The sequence below is a fragment of the Nelusetta ayraudi genome, unplaced genomic scaffold (assembly GCF_046127955.1).
Source record: "Nelusetta ayraudi isolate G7.1 ecotype Tasmania unplaced genomic scaffold, CSIRO-AGI_Nayr_v1 ptg000059l, whole genome shotgun sequence".
Lineage (NCBI taxonomy): Eukaryota > Metazoa > Chordata > Actinopteri > Tetraodontiformes > Monacanthidae > Nelusetta > Nelusetta ayraudi.
This window is the reverse complement of record NW_027466109.1, coordinates 2,512,538-2,519,456: the sequence shown is the minus strand read 5'-3', so window position 1 is coordinate 2,519,456 and position 6,919 is coordinate 2,512,538.

The following is a 6,919-nucleotide window of genomic DNA, read 5'->3' as shown; positions in this document are numbered from 1 at the left end:
TTTTCCCCCTCTGTCTCACTGTCACTCCGCTTTCACACACACAAACAAAGAGGCACATACGCACACGATAAGTATTCTGGTCAACATTCCTTCGCGATTCCCCCCCACCGAAAGTCACAGCGAGACTTTCAGTCTCGCAGGCGGGCGCCGCTAAATAGACAGAACGAAGCATTTTTCCAAACAAACAGCAAAAAGGCTGGCATCATTGCTGAGACTAGCAGTGAAATGAATGAGTCAGGGCCATATGTTGGTCTTAAAGCCGGGATTATCAGCATCAGGAAGGTTTTACCTGTTGAAAATCCATTAGTTTGTGTCAAAACCCATTACCTTGCGCATGGATTACACTCAGGGGTTCTGGATTAAACTTGGGTGACACAAATTCTTTTGATGATGATTTTCATCACTGTTTCTAGTGACATGTCTCTGTGCAAAATGCATAATATATACAGTGCATGTGTGTGCAAGTGTGCAGTGTGCAAAGTGCTTTCGCTCTGAGAAATATGTGTGTCGGTTCAATGCAGTGTGTCAAAAAGAGGCCAAACAGAAGAACAGAAAAACTGGTTGACAAATGAGTGTTGGTGGAATAGGATACATCTGGGAAGAACCTTAGCATGCTAGCTAGTATCTGCTAGCTAACTCCAGCAACACACACATTATTATTCAGTTGCATATTTAGTGTGCATTAGTTTGTGTCAAAAGCATCTTGTGTGAATGTTATGTTATTTTTTATGTTTTGACAGATCTGCTTATGAGCTCACTGAAGCAGAAATTAAAGTCCAGCAGCGTCAGCAGTGTCCGTGTTTTCGCTTTCATTGAACATTATTCGGACTTTTGAGCAGCACATCTTCTTCCACACGCGTGGATCAAATGAAGGCACATCAGCGCACGGAGCACCTTTAGCTCTGGTCCACCGCCAAATCTGTTTTCCACTGGCACTACTGCAGCTAATCAGTTTAACACTGCTGGCGCTGCTGCAAGCCAAAGAGTCCCTGTCCCAGTGAAGACACTCATTCCTGGGTAAGGACCTTGAAGAACCAGACCTTCACCCCGCAGTTGTCAGTCTGTAATCATTTCAGCCCTAATTTCAGCATTTGTATGCACCCGTGTGTGTGTTTTTGTGTTTGTATGAAACAAAGCAGCCTCACTTGATATCAAAAGAGCCTCAGCCCTGATTACTTATTTATGGATCAGGCCAATCAGTGAGCGAGAGACACTCACTGTGAAGGAGGCGGCTGGTGCAAGAAGAGATGTGGTAGGGGAAAAGCAGAGGTCGCAACACTCCATTTTTTCCCCCTCATCAAATAATTCCCGTCAGCCTTCATTCAGTATTTTCTGTACAGGAAACAGATTTTTCTCTTTTTCCTTCCGTCGCCATAATAGGATGACACTTCCTGTTTTCTTACACTGTCTGAGGCGCTGTCGGATCCGAGCTGTGTGTCATTCACAATACACCCCGGCTGAAAGTGAATCATCATACACCTCGCTGTCGTACACTTCAGCTCCAATAATCACATCCAGTGAAAACAGACCAAAGCTGAAGTTATGCAAGGCTGCCCCATTGTTCAGCTGTTATTTGTTTCTTCTCCCTTAATATCATGATTTCCTAAATGATAATGAAGTGGGAGAAGCCGAGAGCTGGAATTGTTGCGGATTGAGACGTGAGCCTGTTTGCGATGTAAAGAATTCACACCGGGAAATCAAATACAGCGATTTGGAAAATGTTAAATGGTGTCATCGGTATAAGTGATCAGAGGAGAATGAAGGTTTGTGTTGACCGGAAGTATGTTTAACAGGTTAATGGCTTTGCAAGAGTAGAGCTTCTGGTGCTGTGGCAAGACAGATTCTCAGGTGAGAGGAAATTAAAAGTCACAAATGGACGAGGACAATCAGCAGTCACATGACCTCAACTTTTCAGGATGAAGCATAACGAACGTGAGAGCAACACGGCGAGATCTTTGGTAGAGAGGTTGCATCAGCTTCCACTTTTCCCTCTGCTCCATTTTTTGCTCCAGAGTTGATGCTCATAATCTCACTGACATATATTAGATTATTAAAATTGCACAGGTTGCAGTCGGTCTCAACGAGATGGAGAAGATTCCTAAACCAGAACTAATAAGGAAAGTGAAGGTAGATGAGACCTGAGACAAGTCTCTCTGTTTTTTTGGTATTTTTTTTACCCCAAAACAGAGGCTCCGAACTTTTCAGGTTCCGGCCCGAAATGACGCAGTCAAGGCCACAGGAGACGTCTCTCTGCATCATTAACTATCTCCAAAGCCAAGGCGTCGTAGAGATGAGCTGGACCACAAAGGATCCACCTGGTGCAGCCTTCAAACTCCAGAAAAAAACAAAGGCCTGCGTTTTTGGAGAAGCGCTTGACAAAGTCTTTTCAAAACATTTCCCGACATCCTTGTCATGTCGAACGCAGCCCACGAAGGATGTCCCTGAACTGGGACATCGCAACTGAATAGCAGCTCACCCACGACAAAAACACAGACACACATACACACACACACACGTGCGCGCGGAGGCGGCAGATAGAAACAAACAACCTGGTGGAGCTGCAGAAATCACAACAACATTCTTTATTTTACACACATTTCTTCTTACTGGGCCTACTTGGAATAAAGCAGGGTCGTCGCCTAGTGCGCTTTGATTGTTGCACCATTATGGCCAAACCGAACCCTACTGGGAGGGTGTAAATGTTCCAGTAATTATTATTATTATTTTTTTAATCATTCTTCTGGAGGCCACCGCGGGGAGAAGCAAGCTGATGATTATCCGGTCGTTGGCTGTGCGTCAACACTGGCGCCATTGAAACCCCGGACGCCGGAGCTTTAGAGCGACTCTCCAGTGTGGAGATTGTCTCCATCGCTTGCGTGGGCGCGTTTGCGTCCTTCACCCCCATCAACGAAGAGCGCGGCAACTGCGTCCAACAGCCCCCCCCCTCCCTCCCCGACGCTCAAATCTCCGTGTGATAATGAGGCCGTTGCTGCTGCTGCGGTGATGGTGGTGGTGTAGCATTTTTACTCCATCCCCAGAGAGGTGGGAGGAAGAGGTGGGAGGAAGAGGAGGTGGTGGAGGAGGTGGGAGGAGGAGGAGGAGGAGGGTGGAGGCGTGCACACAATGAGAATCTGGATGACGCAGGGATGGATGGAGGGAGGAAAGGGAGGGAAGGGACGGAGAGAAGCGATGGCAGAATCCCAAACAAGGATGATGAAGAGGAGGAGGACGAGGAGGTGGAGAAGAGAGGGAGTGTGGGCAGACCTGGTGGAGAGGAGACGCTGCATAAATCAGCCCTGCAATCTCTCTTTACCTTATAATGTGTCCTTCCTCAGTGGAGTTGCTCTTTTCCCCCTATTTCTCTCATCACTGTCTGAGTTTACCACATATCACATCCTGCTGCCACCCCCCCCACCAAGAAAAATAGTAAAAATAACAGTCTCAGACACTGTGAGCCTCTTCCTCGTTTGTTTTGGCAAGTTTTTCTATCACATTAACGTTCATGTTCCTGCAGCAACAGATGATTTGTGTCCTTCTGCTTATTCCCCCCCGTGCAATTCACGAGCGAGACAACGCGTTCCGTGATGAAAGCCCCTCGTAACGCAATGCTGAGGATCCGCTCAGTCAACCTTATTTCACACATGCGGGGGTATCCCGCTCATTCAGCCTCAACGTGATAAGCGGGAGACGGGATAGCCGGCGAATCGTGAGCAGCAAGACGAGCGGCGGTGAGTCATCGGCGTCTCCCGCGCATTTGAATGCCTCGCGGGGCTGCTCACTTAAAAGGGGGATCTGATGAGAGAGTGGGAGGAGGGTGGGGGCGGGATGAGGAAGTGGAGGAGGAAGGGGGAATGCGTGGGCGGAGGGGGGGAGGTGGTGGTGGTGGGGGAGGGCAAGGGGAGAGACGGAGGGAGGGGTTTTCCCTCTCAGACACACCATCCACGAAAACGGTGAGGCAGGGAGGGAGGGGGAGTGAAGGGGACTATAATGTGCTTGTGTGTGTGTGTGTGTGTGTGTGTGCTTGTGTGTGTGTGTGCGTGTGTGTCACTGTATCCAGCTGCGGGACTGAACGTTCTGAACGTCAGTCTGAAACGGACCGTCATGCACTGGCACTCAGCGGTCAAATTCAGAGTTCAGACCGGCTGGAGACCGTAGACAGGAAGTAGTAAGTTAACAGCAGTCACTGGTGACAGCTACTGGTAACCGGTTACAACCATACATGAACTGCAGATGATCAAATGGCCACGAGTTCTTCCTGTTTGCGTTGCAGCTGTTCAAATTTCCACTGACACACGAGCCTGCAGTTGACCGGCCTGTCGCTCTGATCCACCGGGTGACTTCAACATCATGCGGCTGCAAGGGGGACGGATCCTCGAGGGTCATACGGCGCACATCAAAGACTAAACACTGAGACACGGAATGATGCAAAAGAGCGAAACAAATACAAAAGAGCGAACAAAGAGCTCGGAGCAGAAGCTGCCCCCCCCGCACCCTCTCCAGAACTCTTCAAAGTTCCCACTCTGGTTTTGCACCGCCCTCCAATAAATGGATGTTGAAGTCTTGTCTCGATGGGCTGCTCACCTGCTGTCGAGTCGGCAATAGAAGACATTTTCAATGGCAATCACCAACAGTGCAGTTCAGCCTGAGCCTGCAGTTGTGATGGGAAACTTGATTCTGGTGAGAATCAATTAGAATCAATTAGGTTTTTGTGTTGTTGAGTTGCCGTCAGTCACCCAAAGATTGTGGAAATCCACAAGCGCACCAGGGAGGGAAAGGATGGAGCAGAGCTGAAACAAGAAGCTACAGCTGTTCTTTTCCTACAGGGAAGACGCAGCCGTTAGTCCGCTTCCTTTTTTTTCTTCTTCTTTTGCCGCTTATCCGGGGTCGGGTCGCGGGGGCAGCAGCCTTAGCAGAGATGCCCAGACCTCCCTCTCCCAGTCACCTCCTCCAGCTCATCCGGTGGGACCCCAAGGCGTTCCCAGGCCAGCCGGGAGACATAGTCCCTCCAGCGTGTCCTGGGTCTTCCCCGAGGCCTCCTCCCGGTGGGACACGCCCGGAACACCTGCCCAGGGAGGCGTCCAGGAGGCATCCGGAACAGATGCCCAAGCCACCTCAGCTGGCCCCTCTCGATGCGGAGGAGCAGCGGCTCTACTCCGAGCTCCTCCCCGGTGGCCGAGCTTCTCACCCTATCCCTCAGGGTACGCCCAGCCACCCTGCGGAGGAAACTCATTTCGACCACTTGTATTCGCGATCTTGTTCTTTCGGTCACTACCCAAAGCTCGTGACCATAGGTGAGGGTGGGAACGTAGATCGACCGGTAAATCGAGAGCCTCGCCTTTCGGCTTAGCTTCTTCTTCACCTCGACGGACCGGTACAGCGACCGCATCACTGCAGCCGCTGCCCCGATCCGCCTGTCGATCTCACGCTCCATCCTCCACTCACCCGTGAACAAGACCCCGAGATACTTGATCTCCCCACCGACCCGGAGAGGACAAACCACCTTTTTCCTTTTTTTTTTTTTTTCTATTTCTTTTATTGCAAACAGTGGCGTTGCTTTTAACTGATTATTATAGAGAGTGCAGCTTGGGGCAGGTGGCGGTGGCGAGGGTAGTTTAATTTTGTGTTTAACACCTGCAGCCCAGTGGCTGAGGTTACAGAGAGACCAACGTCCAAGATGTTCTGTTACTTTATTTAAAAAAAATAAGCAGCTGTGTATTTACTTTCTCTCCAATTAGGTTGTAGGGTGATTAGAAGTGAGAAATCAATATAAGCGCAGCAGAATAAACTGAAATAAGTTTGAATTGAGGGAGCCTGGCCTAGCGCACGTTCCCACGCCCTGATTAACTGGCACCACTGCGCACGAAATAAGGTCAGTCGGAACACTCTTGCTTCATTCATTTATTCACAGATTGGAAAAAACAAACGAAAAACAAACCTAAGATAATACTTCTTTATACTTTGGTCCCTCAAGGCTCAATAAAGTTGGATCACCAAAAGGAAAGCTATTGAGAAAGCTTGTTTTTCTGTCCGTTTATTTTTCTCCCCTTAATAAATTAAACAGTTTTACTAACAAGCAAGGAAAACCATAAACATTTCTGCTTTCAACTCCATAAATCTCACATGGTCTCATCGGTTACAGCATCATAGTTATAACTCTGTTAAAAGTGATTTCTATGAGTACAAAAATCATCATCAACGTTTCAACCGTTTAGGATCATTTTGAACAGCAATTCAGAGAGAGAGAGAGAGAGAGAGAAAGAAAGAGGCAAATTCATACTCAAAACTGTTAATAACTCTCATGCAGACCCGCATACGTTATCCATTAATGCAATCGACAGGCTACGGGGTTAGCAAACAAACAAGAGCGTCCTCGGTAAAAACGATGTAGGCAGGCAATGATTTTTGTCTACTTCCTGTCGCGTTGTGCTTAAATAAGTTGAGCATGAGGTCATACCTCTTTTTTTTAGAAAGAAAAAAAAAGTACTGACAACAACCCCTTTATAGCGGCTATTTTTAAAACCATTACATTTTGGCTTTTTTTTTTTTAGCTGGCACTGTCTGGATGAAAAGAGAATTCTGCCGCCGTCAAACCCACAATAGAGTTCATAACTGAGCAGGGACTTTTATTTCCCATCTGCTGATTAGTGCAGTCGGAGGACGAATGTCACCTGATAGCACAAAAATTGGATCTGAGCCCATTGCGTTATTTGTGGCAAAGTGATGACTTGCATGTGTGTGTGTGTCTGGCTGGAGGTGGAAAAAAGCAAATAAATGGCTCGTCCTGCTCTTGGGCTGATTGGAGTGCAGCGTCTTTCATCTCAGCCATTGCTCGGCTAATGAGGAAGCCTCTCCACTCCGCCGCAATAAGTGTGTGTGTCTGTGTGTGTGTGCGTGCGGGTGGGTTAGTGGTGGGGTGACT